General features: G+C 33.3%; 1 protein-coding gene across 3 annotated transcripts in view; it reads right to left on the bottom strand.

Annotated features, from left to right (window-relative positions):
- The window catches only part of LOC145285987 (diacylglycerol kinase epsilon-like), a 222,131-nt gene extending 206,062 nt beyond the window's left edge, over window positions 1–16,069 (bottom strand). The window contains exon 1 of one of the 3 annotated variants that reach the window (XM_080134577.1): window positions 15,722–16,069. The gene's annotated coding sequence lies outside the window, so the exon portion shown is untranslated. Of the gene's footprint in view, window positions 1–13,867; window positions 14,001–15,721 lie in introns of those variants that run through there. The other 2 variants (XM_080134576.1, XM_080134578.1) reach the window with 2 other exon arrangements.
- Between the last annotated feature and the right edge of the window lie 342 nt (window positions 16,070–16,411).

Below are 16,411 nucleotides of genomic sequence, written 5' to 3'. Positions count from 1 at the left end.
ATAACGACCAGTCCAAACTCCAAGTCATTATGGAACGTCGTTATCTTTAGGCATTGAGTAGTGGTTCCACATGCACTAACCTACCATCGTTATCCTCACACTACATTGCAATAGATGACTGAACACCCTTACTTGCTGTAGATTGTTCTTGCTAATGCATCTGTGGACAACTAAAAGCTATCAGATCTTTACTAGAGTCCCTTTAATACTACTGGGTAGCCCTGTCAGGAACCAGAGTTCCCAATAAGATAGCTCTGGCACTGTCTATTGCAGTGTTAAGGAGTTTGATTTTAGGGTAGTGTTACTGCTGTTCTTACAATCTACACACAGCTAAAAAAAGAAAACTAAAACAGTTCTATACTTACAAAACATTAACCCTTATCCTCGAGTGGCCTTCAGGCCTTGATAATTGGTGGCATATGTATAAAAAAAACAAAACCCAACTTACAATGACTACATTTGCTACAAAGAAAAAGAGATGGACTGATCAACTCTACACACAGTTACTATGAAAAGAAGAGATGCAACTATGCTCACCTCTACATTCGTCAATTGTAAACGTCATAGCTAGGGCTGTGACAACAGAATATGCTTTTCATTCTTTTGACTCTCGGGTATATATCTGACACAGACACACTTAATCAACCGAGAACCACATCAGTCTATATAAAAACATATAAGATAGTAACGGATATATACTCAAGAGTCAAAACAATGAAAAGAATATTTTGTGTAACTATTAGTGCCAATGTGTTAATCCACACAACTGGTCACACATGCCAGCAGTTTTTAGTTCTGGAGACTAAGATTCACATTCGAACTTTGCAACACTTGTTTTCTATAGCATTCTTGACCAGTGACGACACAAAATAATACAGTACAAAAGTAAACTATCTTCAAACTAGTTGGCCTTCAGAGTGGTATCAAAGTGTTCTGGTCAATTTCAGGAGGCCATCTTCTCAGGCATTACCTTTAGAGATTTATAGTCAATTGTGAAGACACCTTCATTAGAAAATGTATATGGTATTAACCTTGGCTAATTTTGCACCTATTCAGAGTACCCCCTTTTGGGGGGAAGCTGGATTCCCACAATAAACTGACCTACAGTCTGCACAAAATTCCATGTGTCATGAAGACCAATTTCCCTCAAATTATGATGATTTCTGGGTATGTCTGTAGAGAAGGGATATAAACTCAATTGAGATGGCTACACCGAGTTGCTGTCCAAATATATCTTTAACACGGTGTACATTGCTTCAATCTATTTAATTCTAAATATGGAGACATTTCTCAACAAACACCTAAAGAATAAAATTAGTTTATGTCATTAATAATAATAATAAAAATCCTTTCCATTGCTCAATCTGTTTTAGCTACCAAATAATCAATTTCGTTGCATTTTCATAACAAACATTGTTTAAACATGTCTTTTTAACATGAAGACATTCTTCTTAGAGACAGAATTTGTCTGTTTAAATCTCGGTCGGTGTACATCTATTTTTTTTGTGCTTCAATGCAAACTTTCACTTAACTCAAATTGCAACATTAAGCAATTGTCCTCAAGGATCCCTGGCATAACAGATAAAGTACCAGCAAAAATTCAATTGTAAGTGACACTCTTCTGGAGGTTAAAGGTTCAATCTCAAGTGCGGGCAATACTAATAATACAATTGTGAATGACTTAAAACTTCTACCTGGTCTCAGCTGATAGAACGAAAACGTGCTACACCCATGGATCAAATAACAGATTCCATTTGAAATTCTGTGCACATTCCCAAGTTCGACAAGAGACACCTGAAGAAGGTCGGACGTCACATTGGCTGAAATGTAGTGAAGATAACATCCAAGATAAAAACATTCCAAACAATACAAATTATCTTCCAAAATTCAGAAACATAATATCAGGCGATTTTTTCAAAATTTCTTTTTGATTTTTTTTTTTTTTTTTTTTTTAACTTTTAAGGAACTTAAAAGCACGAGAGATGTCAGACTTCAACTTACATAAAAATTCTATTTGTTTTTTTTAATTTGTAAAAATAACAAACATGTACTTGCTCTATCTCTTATACATAAATTATAGTTTTATTTGCTTGTATAGAAAATGTCATAATTTTATCATGTGTACGAGATAAAACCTGATGTTATAAGGCACATTGTCAGCTGTTTCTGTGTGCTAGAAATCACTAACTAAACAAATTTATGTACCTTTTGTTACAAAATCTATCGATCATAAATATTAAAGGAAAGTCGTCTTTACTGTACATGACATTTTAAACATTTATGCGATACAAATTTCAACATCTAATAAGACGCTGATCGATTTCATTGTTACACGAGTTCATCACATTAAATTTTTGCTATTAAAAAATAATAAGGAAGGCATTTAAAAATGTACTTTCATATATTGATTCTACAATATGAGAAGTAAAAAAATGCCTTTTATGAATTCAAATGTTTAAAATGAATTAAGAATGAGAGATGTAGCAGTATTGTACTTTTCTGCATGATGCATTTATCTTGATATTAATAAAATAAAGTTTTTTACCCTGTCCAAAAAGGCATTATAAGAATATAAATACACTTGTCACACTACCTGAAGTATGTTTCTAGAAATTACCAGGCGATTTCAATCAAATTCATAAATTCCTACATGATTTGCCAGAAAATTGACTCTCATACTTACAGGAGGTAACAGGATATCTAAGTCATTATTATCTACTTCCACTCTCCCAGTGTTTGCCAGGAAAATATTTCATAGCAGTCACTACTTAGAAACAAACATCATTTTTTTCATTTTGTCTAATTAACATTCATCAAAAATGCATTCAATAGATAATCCTCACTCAATTCTAACAATATCATTGGCTGCTCAAACATTTATTCTACAGATTATAGTTGCCAAACACTTCTCTTTTAATAATCATTAAAATGTTGGCAGATGAGTCCTGTTAGTTTAAAATAAAACTAAACCGGTGATTTTAAACTTTCTTAACTGATAATTTTTTTTCATTTATTCTCCATTTTGTATTATCTTCCCTTACCGATGTTAAGTTCATTTTGTACCCAACGTTTTTTTTTATATTTAGAATCATTTTTGCATTGAATTGTTATGTTAGTTACAAATCAGAAGCTTTTCAATTGTTTTTCAAAACATTCTTTCTCCAATCAATTTGGGTTATTTTTGAGTTTTAGGATTTAGAAAAGAATTGTTTTTAAACGATTTATTTAATACCATGTGATTCTTTTTTTTTTTTCTTGTTCGCACAAAAGAGGGCAAGGCTTTTAATTTTTTATGTTTGTAAAATATTTTTTAGGTTGGTGAAAGCGTTTTTTTTTTTTAAATTTCTTTTTGTCTGAAAAACACTCACTCTCTGAATTGCACCTTTACTTCCTACGTTCAAACACCATCAAAAACAATGCCTAATTTAACTGGGGGTGCATTACTTCGCCCATGCAACAGAAATTGGCAAACATGCGCAGCTTGTTTCCAGGCTCCACCTTACTTAGAACTAACAGGTGGGTGCCTGGCGCTGCCCGTGTGCTGGAACTCTCTCCTAATAAATCAAAACAACTTTTCTTTCAATCAAAATAGCAGGAAGTGCTCGTGCAACCGAAAAAAAAAAAAAAAAAAGAGCCGCGGTGGCCAGGCTCAAACATGAAATATGAAAGGAAAGAAGGCAAAATGTTATGAGCAAACATTTTTGCCCATACTGCCATGAGTGCTTATGATGTCATAATGTTACAAAATAAGCATTTTAATGTTGCAAAATAATACTTTTAATTTGATATGCGTAAGTGACTTTACGACCTGTTGCAATGACCATGTTATTTTACAGCTCATACTGGAAATAAGTAGAATATTTTTTAACCGAAATATTTTATGTGTTAAAAATATGTGATTAACGTAATCCTCGAAATGATTAACCACCAATAAAAAACGCCAAAATAAATAATGCAAAGTACAAAACAAAAAATATTTTTAAAATTTAAATGCAAAAGAAAAAAATTGTTAAAAAATATAAATGAAAGAAAGTTTGTTTTCATTTTTTTGTTTTAAAGAATTATAATTAAATTGGAATTTTTGTTTCTTTTAAATAAAAATTTAACCCTCAGTTGATTTAAACCTTTGATAAAAAAAAAAATCGAAATAAGGAAATTATGTATTGTTTTAATTAGCCACCAAAATTACAAAACAACCCTGTTCATGACGTTTAACTAAAAATTTATTATAAAATTCTAATTTTATAAAAAAATTTTGTTCAATTAATAATTCAATGATTAAATGACACCATGATTATTTCATTTCAAAATCCCATTTAAATTTCTTTTTTTTTTTTTAAATAAAGTAAAAGTTAAAAAAGAAAAACAAAACAAAAATGAAGGTAAAAAGACTCCTAGACAACATTCAGATAGTTGTTTAGAAATTTAAGAAGAAAAAAATGTTTGTCATTTTTTTTTTTTTAAATAAATATACTTTTCCGGAAATTACACCTCAAGTACAATAAAAACTGGCAAACAAATGCAACTCATTCTCACTTTCACCTTACTCCGCACAAATACCTAACCCAATCCTTACTGTCATTTCTGTGGAACCAAAAATACAAAATTGTTATATTCTTCAATTTCAACATGAAAATATGTCCAATACAGGTCATCTCTAAATATCAGAGAGGCGGTAGCACTCTCTATATAGGGATGGCCCGTACACGCCTATATACGCCTACAAAACAAAACTATCCAAATCTCAACTAAAATCAACTTATAAGTTTCAAAAAGCACATATTCTTACAGAGAAGCGTCTTACGAATCCAGCGAGTGTCAGAACGTCGGTTAAAATGTCAAAAGAGAGCAAAAAAAAAAGGGTACAAAAATGGCCAATTGTTCTTCTTTCTTCTTCTGCTTTCTTCTTTCTTTTGCGACGATATATCTCGGTGTACGAACGGTCTCTAACAACAGTTCAAGCATCAATCGACTGCTCTTTACACGGAGAAGTGCAGTGACCCATCGCTTTTTAGCTAACTCCATAATTAAATAAGATTACGTTTAATAACAAGTTTTAAACACTATATACCCAATGTAGACAGACCACTTCGAACACGGGACTTCTCTCAAAAGGGACAGCTCCAAATAATACACCGGATGCTCACAGACGTTCCAGTTTGCCAGTGGCCTATATTTCTTGGACGCTGAATATTTGAGGTGAACGTTAAGGTTTTTTCTTTAAACAGTAACCCACCAGCGTTAATGAAACCACGAAATCTTTATCTCAGTTGATCAAAATTGTTATAAGAGTAACCTATCAGCAAGTACGACATCAAAAAACAATGTTATAAAAACAAATAATTCTTCAGATTTTGGACTGTAAAATATGTACAAAATGTCAATGCTGTGACCAGGATTCAAACCTAGGTTAGCACGGCCACAACGTGGGGTCCTAACCTCTAGACGATCACGGCTAACACTGACGTCTGTCGCTCTTGGCAGAAAGACACATGACTACTGTCAAACTATTGAAAAATAAGGAGGAAACTTGAAATTCTCACGCATGCGCAAAAATACACTATAGCAACCATTGTTAAATGCAGCTGAATCTCTTCGCTCGCTAAGAAAAGTAGATCAGACCAGTTCTTCTAAGAACTCACCAAACGCCAAAGGAAATAAGTTAAATTAACCGCAAAAGAAACTGCAAGAAAGTCATCTTCTAAGAACTCACTGGAAGCTGACCAAAAAGAATCAAAATCCAAGCCCTAGCCACAAAAATAACTAGATATTGTGGCTACTATACACAATCTACTAATAAAAACAAGTAAGTTTTCTAAAATAAACTACAATAAATTAACCAAGTAACCTCACACTGTCACTGATTAGGACTTCATATAAAGATAACAACTACACTATTGGTGTATATACCGTTCCACACTTTAACTATTGGTGACGGGGCAGTATCTCAATTCTACCAGAGTTGTCTTGCTATAAGATAAGTGATATTATAGTAAGATACACATAAGTGTTATATGTTTACATTTAATAAAAAATGCCAAAGTCAGCACGTAGTAAAAAAGCTCAGAGAAATATAGACTATGAAAAAAACAAAGTCAAGGTATTATCTGAGCAAAAAGAATACTATCAGAAAAATGCTGAAATAATAAAAATTAAGTATCATGCAAATCCTGAGGCAAAGAAGGCTGCCTCACGTGCTGACTCAAAAGCACGGTATAACAGGGATCCCGAGGGGAAAAAAACTGCCTCACGTGCTCTTTATAACAAAGAACCAGAAAAAAAGAAGGCTGCCTCACATGCTCTTTATAACAAAGAACCAGAAAAAAAGAAGGCTGCCTCACGTGCTCTTTATAACAAAGAACCAGAAAAAAAGAAGGCTGCCTCACGTGCTGACTCAAAAGCATGGTATAACAGGGATTCCGAGGGAAAAAAGCTGCCTCACGTGCTCTTTATAACAAAGAACCAGAAAAAAAGAAGGCTGCCTCACGTGCTGACTCAAAAGCACGGTATAACAGGGATTCCGAGGGAAAAAAAGCTGCCTCACGTGCTCTTTATAACAAAGAACCAGAAAAAAAGAAGGCTGCCTCACGTGCTGACTGAAAAGCACGGTATAACAGGGATCCCAAGGGGAAAAAAGCTGCTTCATGCACAAACTATTACAAATATAAATATCAAAAACTGCCAAATCTTTGCCAAAACGCCAAAGAATGAACCAAGAAAAATTTAATAGTGAAGGTATGAACATTTTAGAACTTTATAATACTCTGTTTTATCAGAGAGGCGGTAGCACTCTCTATGTAATATAGAACCGATGGAGGACCAAGAGGCAACTTCTAAGGCCCAAAACCCAGCAGGAAGCGACCTGCTACTAATGGAGGCGGCAATGAGCCGCCTCCTAAAAAAGACAATACTATCATGAATGTAAGTTTAAAAATAAGACTGTAAGTAAAAATACTAATTAACAAGAATAAAAAAGCATTGGAAATGCAAAAGGATATAGGGATGGTATGCCAAAAAGTATACAAACAAGATAGCTATGAATGGCTAGGCACATGGAAATAGAATTGCATCCAAAGTATAGCCCTATAACTTTTTACAACCGTAATGATGGCACGGAATGAAGATTGGAGAAAAGCTATAGGGCTATACTTTGGATGCAATTCTATTTCCATGTGCCTAGCCATTCATAGCTATCTTGTTTGTATACTTTTTGGCATACCATCCCTATATCCTTTTGCATTTCCAATGTTTTTTTATTCTTGTATCAATAAAAACTTCTACAAGTAATATTTAAATAAAAAAGCAAAATCTTTGTTAGTTTTATTTTTTTAACATAAAGAAAATAATGTAAAACCATAGACAACATAAACCCCAAATAAACCAAAATGAATTAAATTTTGAAATTCTCTTTAAAAAAATGATTGCTTTAAATAAAGTGTCAGTTTTTTAAAAACAAAAATAAAGGTAAATTCCCGACCAGGTAGGTTGAGATACTTATAAAAAAGAAAAAATATATTTACAAATTTATTTTAATTTCACTAGACTTTTGTCTACCAATTCATTTCACCCCAGAAATGACACTTTAAAGCTTTTTTTAATAACTCTGAATTATGGGGGAGGAAGTTATTTTAAAAAATATAAAAAATGGTTACTCATTCTGCCCCACACTATGTTGTCAAAATGTTTATTCAAATTTATATAGCATAATGAATCTCCCCACTAAAGTCTAACAAATGTTTTACTAGGTATTCACAAAATATTATTCTTTCCGTTGAGAGCATGGCGGACAGGATAAAATGTAATTGTTTTAAAAATTGATTTTGTTTTGATTTACAAGGATCTTCAATAATGCCAGTCACATAGAAAACGTATTATTTTACTCGTGTACATTTAGTAAGTACTATAAACTAATAGTAATACTACTGTATAGGGTAGTCCCAAAGTCTGGTTATACTTCCTGTTGGAAACAGTTGGTCCTACAGTCTGGTTATCCCATCTACCGAAAATAGGTGGTCCAAAAATCTAGTTATGACCACTATCAAAAACAGATGACTTGAAAGTCTGATTACCTCCACTATTAAAAACTAGTAGTCTGAAAATCTTATTACTCCCCTCCTTGCTGAAATGGGTGGTCTGAAAATATGGTTTACCTCCCACTAAAAAGTGACAATAAAAGAGGAACAATCACCAAAAAACAGCTTTTTAGAATGTTATAAGTCATAGCGCTATATCATTTTGTACTACAAAACGATCTCTATACAAACTTTCTCAGTGTGATACTGTCAATAAAAATGAAAAGAAATAAATTTAATCCATTACATATTCTATTTTGTTGATATTACCATTATTATTATGTTTGTAGCAGATGGAAATCTATCTTTTATACTAACATGTAGTGATTAATATGGTTGACTAACAGAGACATGTTCAAACTCATACAGTGATATGCAAGGAATCAGACTAACGTTGCGTAATTTACATGTCCAGACTTACGTTGTGATGTGGCCATTTGGAACACATTATGCTTATACACTTTTCATCATTTTCTGAAGAACTCCATTTGCCGTTCAAATACGATTAATATCCGCCGAAATGCTGACCTGAAAATTTCTTGACTTATCTATAGTCATGATTTAGGCAGGAATAAGACGAAAGCTGAGACTAAAAATTAAATTAAATTTATCTAATGCATGCTGGCTGAACCAACTTATTTTGCCAACTAATGGCCTTGTGTTATTAACTCCTTCCAGTTCCTATTCTGACAAAACTTAAATGAAACTGATTTGATTCTAGAGATGTGGATATCTTAATATGGAACTCTGGTGAGACCATTTTTTTCTTTATTTAATGCTAGTGCAATCAGATAGTTACAGGCACCATTGTATCTACAAAATGGCTACCTCTGCTAGAGCAAGTGACTCGTTACACAAACTCCCAACTAGTAGCTCCTTACGTCCAATGACAATATGTCTTGTTTTGGGTGAATAAGGTTAAAAAAAAAAAAAAAAAAAACTTATCACCATCAAAACAAGTCTTTCTAATATTGCTAACTCCTTTGGGTTTCTATTTTGTTTTACAGAACTGTAGAGATGTTGGTATTGTTATATAGAACTCTGATGACCCTGTTTTGTTCTTTATCTGAAGCCATTCCAGTCAGATGAATTTAATCTCTAACAAGTATCTCATCACACTAAGAACTCTACATGTTTTTTTTGTTTGTTTTTTTTTTTTAATTTTTTTTTTTTTTGTTCTTATAGTGAATTAACTGAATGCAGGACACGTTTTGTTCATCTATTGTTTTTAACTTTTTGGCAGATCCAACATGCATTTAGGGCCACTCTTTACTTAAAATAAAATAATTTTTAAAAAATGTTTTAAATATATTAAAAAAAAAAAAACACTTTTGGAGCAGTTTGCAGTATAGACAACAAAACGAAAAAGTGGTCAATAAAAAACAAAGAAAAACAAATGAATGTTACCAAAGGCAAGACAAGTTACTCTTCTACCTATCTAGATAAGTTTTTTTATGTTTTGACTCATTTAAAGCATTTATTTACTTTGAAACAAGTAGAGCCAAGTCTTAAATAGTTGATTAACTCCCCTATGCTAAGTCTAAAATATTGTATTTATCCTAAAAATATAATATAATCAAATATTTGCTCTTACGTTTATTATTGGCTGTGAAATTAGTTCGGTAAAGCCTAGTAAAGAGGTTTTGGTCTATCTTCCGTTCTACGATAAAACACCACACACACCCTCCCCACAAGAAAAAAATAGCAGACATTAGACAGTCATCTGAGGGATCTCTGTAATCGCTAAAATATTGAAAATAAAAATACTGGTAGAAGATTACATTTTCGCATGATTGGTAAGATTTATTAGGTTTCTATCAGTATTTTGTTTGATTTTCAATATTTTAGCAATTATCGAGATTCCTGAAGATGACTAATGTCAGTCATATTTTTCTTGGGAGGAGGAGATAAGTACAATATTTTAGGTGGGTAGTCAATTAACTATATAAATTGAATGTAAAATAATCACCTATTTCCTGATTAGAAAATATTGTTACTTACTCAATTCTTACTAAGTTCTGAGTAATCATTTTTTCCACAAAAATGGCAGACCTTTAAAAAGATTTTTTTTTTTTAAGAACAAGTAATATTTTACATTTTCGTCTTTGGTTATGCCACCATGAACTTAGAGTTAGTGTTGGGGGGGGGGGGGTCAATGAAAAGCATGGCTATTTTTATTAATTATTATTATTTTTTTTTTTACAAATCCTATTGAGACTCCTAAACAAAGCGTTCTTTAACTTCAACACTAAACAAAAGTCTGGTGTAGTAAAAAAAATAAAAAAAATAAAATATACTAGTAGCTCTTTGTTTTATATATAGATTTTGAAAATACAAAAAATGAGTGTCCAGTATCCTATGTGGCCAGGAACTGGCTGAGCATTATGTTAAATTTAATATTGCACCACATGCTAGTTCACCCCAAAACAAATTATACTTTTTGGGGACGATTATACCTAAACAGCCTGAAAAATTGGGAAGTAAAAATAAAGATATATGGTTGGTGCTAAAACTGCATTTTCTCACATGTTATTTTATACATGATTTCTGAATTAATTCATTAATATATATAGCCATGTTATACATCATGTTTAAGCATGTTTTTTGCTCTATCGAATCATGTTATTCGTTAATGTTCTCAATCTTTTCATTCATTCTTTTTGCAGGCTTTTCAAGTAGGTCAAAAAGCTGCCAAGACAGCTCATGATATCAATGATATATTTGGCCCAGGAACCATTAATGAACATGTAGCACAACAGTGGTTCAAGAAATTTTGCAATGGTAACGAGAGCCTCAGAGATGAAGACAGTCACAGCAGACTGTTGATAACAAACATTTGAAAGCCTTAATTGAAGCCAATCCTCTCAAAACCACACAAGTTGCTGTTGAACTCGAGGTCCACCACTCAGTCGTTTGTCATTTAAAGCAAATAGGGAAATAAAAAATTTTGGATAAACGGATGGCATATGAATTGAAGGATAATCAAAAAAAATCGTCATTTTCAGGTGTCCACTATGCTCCTTCTGCGCAACAAAAACCCATTTCTCAAGCAGATTAGATTATGACGCGTGATGAGAAGTGAATCCTCTATGAGAACTGGCGACGTTCAGCAGTGGTTGGATGCCAGAGAAGCTCCACAACACTTCCTGAAGCCAAAATTGCACAAAAAAAAAAAAAAAATGGCTATGGTGACTGTTTTGTGGTCTGTGGCCAGTCTCAATCACAGCTTCTTGAATCCAGGCGAAACGATTATCGTGGAGAAGTACTGCCAACAAATTGACGAAATGCATATGTGCCCAAGATTGGTCAATACAAAGGGATCAATTCTCCTCCATGACAACGCTCGCCCGCATGTTGCTCAACTGACCCTACAGAAGCTGAACAAATTGGGCTACATTTTGGGTGGTAGTCATCTCGAATTTTATTCATTCAATGTTTACACATTTTAATCACGCATTTCTCGAGTTTTGATGGGTAAAATAAATTAACTTTTTAATCGAAATGACTCCTCATGTAATAATGTTTAAGATAAGAAACGTTTTTAATGCCTAAAAAAGCATATTTTCTCATATCACCCATAAACTTTTTTTAGTGACATTATTCTTACCTTTGGACTTTGGATTGAGGAAAAGCTTGTCAAAACTTTTTTTTTTTTGCTGAAGAGGTCTATTGACACCCAAACCTAGGATTAAGGGGCGACTTGTCATTTTTTTAATCAAGTTTTTAGCCCTGTATCACCAACTTTGCAATCTATCATTTCTTAGAATTTCTGTTATGTCATTAAAACACTATTCAGTTAGAAACTTTTGGACCGAAAAGCGACCATTTTACGTTAAATTGCGAACCTGAAATAATTGTTTTTTGTCTGTTTATTTTTTAATATTATTTATTCATTTATTTTTTGCTTTATGAAGTTTTACAGCCAAGTTTTTTCCTGGCTGTTTACATGTAATCACCTAAAAAGTAGAATATAATTTTTTGTGTGTTGTTTGAAGGCATGAAAATCTCCTTTATAATTCCATCCCATTCCTGCTGATGGAAAACCTTCAAATATTCATGATAAAGTTGCCTCTTCTCCAATCTCTGCACGACACGTTCCAATATTCGCAGAGCTACTGCATGGTTTGAAGGTACACAAGAGATCTTATCGTTCTCCCATGGCAACTGAACATAATATTTTTTATCCTTGAATGAAATAGACTGTCGAAAGAGAGCAATCTTCTGTTCATCATAATTAGACAGTTCCTGTTCTTCAATACCCAGTGACTCCACACGGAACATCTTCTCCAAACCCCTTTGTACATCACTTTCAGGAAAGAAATCACTTGACCTCCTTGGGGAATTTTGCAAAGAGAATTTTGGCCATAAGCCGAGCCCCAGAAGAAAAGTCGTTTGAAAACAAAGTCAAAGGAGCCCTCCAACTCAGCAAAAAGGGAAGCTACTTTAGATATGTAGTTAGCCAAGGCAGTAACGGATCTGTCCTGTTTACAGGAAAAGTCTAATATGTCTTGGAAGATGTTATCTATGATTTCATTTTCATTGAGGTACTCTTCAAAACCGAAAGAGCCACCTTATAATTTCTGTTGCTGATGGAAAGATGATTAATCAACAACAGGGGTTGGTCAGACAGTGAACACTTCAAAAAATTCAGCCTTTCGGCATCATTGGCCATGCCAGCTACACAATTCTCAAAACATGACAAGAAATCCTTAAAGCTCATAGGGTTAGATTGCATGTCCAATCCATCGAAGGTGGGTCCCGTGATCTGAATTTGAGGTGGTTTTACAGTAAATGAGGCCCCAACTCTTCCAACTTCTGGGGAACATGGCTACTGGGAGGAGCTTTAACTCAAGATGCTCTAATTCTCTTCAGAATCTCAGGATGTGTGCAAGGTACGTCCAAGGATGGAATACTGTTGCCACATCTGGGCAGGAGCTGCTAGAAAGGACTTGGCCTGCCTTGATAGAGTTCAAAATAGACTTCGTAGCCTCGTAGGAGATGTCCTTTTCTCTTCCTTGCAACCTCTATCTCACAGAAGAGATGTTGCGAGTTTGTCTCTGATGTATCGTTATTTTCATAGAAAGTGTTCGACTGAGCTTCAATCTATGGTCCCCCCTCGCAAAACTTTCACAAGAAACACTCGTCTAGCTGGAAACACTATCAATAATTCCCCCCACTCTTTATCTGTGCCTAAACCTAAACGTAGATTCCATGAACAAAGTTTCTTTCTTAGAACTGCACGCCTGTGGAATTGTCTTCCGTTTTCCTGCTTTCCGGCTGACTACAATATGGTTGTCTTCAAGTCTAACGTAAATAAGTTCTTGATGAGCTGTTCCATATAAGTTATCAAATTTACCAAATTTTCATTACTAATGATTACTATATTGTCCAATTTCTACTGTACACTCTTTAACCCTTATCCTTGAGTGGCCTCTTGGCCTTGATAATATGGTGATGCCTATGTAAAAAAAAAAAAAAAAGAGAGACTCCATCTCAATTTGAATCCAATCCTCTTCCTCAGAAGATTGAAGTTAGATTTTACTGACACATATGTCTACTTCAGTCAAATATTCCTCCACCGATTTCTGCAGCGCAGAGAATGATTTAACAGAGAGTTCATCCTCCAGATTGGTCATCTCCAGAATCGTTCGGATTTTAGTCCAAAGAAGAGAAATTCTCTTCCTTAAATCTGGCTGACTAACATCCATGTTAGTATGTGAAAAAAATTAATTTCCAGAAAAGAATCAATGACCGCTCAGATCGAGAAGGGAGTAATGCAGTAATAATGCACTTACTTTAGGTTGCGAAAGAATTGCCCCCTTCCGCGACGTAACCATCTTGTAGTATCTTCACCAGACGAAAGTGAAAGAAATTTACGTTCAATCGCCGGCAACCGAATCAACTTGTGGTGAAAGAAAGAGAAAAAGACAAGGGAATCTCCCCTCTTATATAATGGAAGGATCAGATGATTAACTATCACATGATACAAGAAACTTTAAAAGGGTGAATAACAATAACAACAATTCTTGGTTAGTATTCAAGGTAAGTGCACGCTGATCCTTCCTTCTCTTCTCGAGCAAGCATTAATCCTTTTCACAACATGACAAAAATAAAAAGAATAATTTAAAAAAAAAAACGCGGACTTTTAAAAACTTCGCGACTCGGTATTTATGCAGAGACCGCGCTATTTTTTTTTTTTTTTTTTTTTAAATAGTATTTAAGTTAAATTAAAGTTTTACATTTTTCTTTTTTTATTATTAAATTGTTAAGTGAAAGTGCAGAATAGTTACAAAACACTTTATCCTCCCCATGTTAAGAATGGGTTTCTAAACCTTATTATTTCAGCGCGGTACCTTCTCTGCATAAGTGCCCACGATTCCATCCTTTCCTCTCTCTCCTTACTTTGCATGTAGAAAGTACGATGGGAGTGAATTAATTAGCTCGAGAAAATAATAAAAAAAGAAAAGCTGTCAATATTTGTTATCAACAAATCTGAAATCAAGTTCGGAAAAATTCTGATTTTCACCTATGATTTTTGTTGTTGTTTTTTTTACCGAGGTTTATATTGGAAAAGGCAAAATTATTAGCCCTCATAATCGATAGCAAATCAAAGGTAAGTAAGGTAGAGAATAATTAACATCACCCCACCCCCTTTATGCTAACGAGTTTCTAAACAATGTTATTGGTTTATATAATGACTCATTTTAACATGAGGGTGACTTGTTAACTATTCTGCACCTAAAACTAAATATTTTTTTAATACTAACTTAATTTTAGACCTAAAAGTATTACACACATCAAATGATTTTTTTTAACGTCCGTGTAAATATGTTAGAAGTAAAAGGTGCTTATGCAAAATACGGACCGTACTGAAATAACAGTATTTACAAAATCATTCTTATTATGGAGAGGAGAAGGCGTTTTATAACGATTCTGTATTTTATAATATCGTAAAAATTAAATTTAACTTGAAAAGCCTATCTAAAAATAGCACGGTCTTATTCTACATAAAGCACCGAAATAAGGAAAATCAAATTCAAATAAAGACATTAAAAACAAAAGATTTGTTTGTTTTAAATTTAAAAGAACACTATTTTTAAACGGTTGTTTTTGTATATTTATTTAAGATAGGTTGAAATTAACTTAAGTATTTTCGATTAGTTTGAAACAAAAAAAAGTAAAAAGAAAAAAAACATGTAAATATATCAGAGTTTCAAACTTTTTAACATCTTAAGTGCATTAAACATTGAAATATATGTACATCTGAAATAATAACACTTACTTAGAAACCCATTCTTACCATGAGGAGGGGAGGGGTTTTTTTTTTAATTACTCTGTACTTTCACATAATTTGATAAACAAAAAAATATAGCAAAAATTAAATTTAACTTGAAAATCATATCTAAAAAAAAATTTTAAGCACAGTCCGTAAACTGAAGAAGTACCGAAATATGTTTGATGTAATAATTTCGCAGTATGTCAGAAAGCAACCATAAAAAAAAACAAAAAAACAAAAAAAAAACAACCGTTTCTTCATCAATTTCATCATCTATTTGAAGTCGAATATCTACATGTATAATATATATATAAAAAAGCGAATTTTGTTTTACTCCATAAAGAGACAATAGTAGACATGTGTTTATACTTACCAACAATTAACTCGATTTAACTCCCAAAAAGGAATAACAATGTGAAACTAAAAACAAGAACGATGACGGATATTCCAAAACAGTTTCTTTTCAATGTTCTTTACTTTTTTTGTATAGTTTAACAATCTCCAGTCGATTGAAGTAAAAAAAAAAAAATTATAAATCCATCCGTGTGTGTTTTTCTTTTTTATAGGGGATCAGGAAAAGGGGGCGGACATCGTAAAAAGGAAGGGGAGTTTTTGTTAGGAGAGGGATACACGAAAAAATATGTCCGTAGAACGCCGACGCACCTGTCGGAATGAATTTCTCTTCACTTGAACGAACGAAATATTCCAAACTCTAAGAACGATAACTCTATCTTTCTTATCTAGCATTACCTCCCTTGATCCATAAATTTTGGAACACCTCTTTTGAGAGAGGGCAGTTTTGGCCGCCGGAGGGTTTGAACCTGGAGATTTTAACTTTAATTTTTTCTCATCAATTATTATGCAGGAAATAAGGGGAAGAAAATTTTTTTGTAAATATTCAGATACGTTACAACAGAACACCGACCACTCTAATTTGTTTTTGTAGGGGTAATCGAGGTTGCTGACAACGAATCTGATACTCAAACCGGGGGCAAATTTACCGTTTGCATGGTATTAACCCCTGAACCCACGAACTACTTTCCGCCATTTTACAGCTTCCGTT

The sequence above is a fragment of the Euprymna scolopes genome, chromosome 10 (assembly GCF_053919585.1).
Source record: "Euprymna scolopes isolate OS-2025 chromosome 10, ASM5391958v1, whole genome shotgun sequence".
NCBI lineage: Eukaryota > Metazoa > Mollusca > Cephalopoda > Sepiida > Sepiolidae > Euprymna > Euprymna scolopes.
Note: the sequence above shows the minus strand (reverse complement) of the source record. Positions and strands in the feature narration are given on the sequence as shown.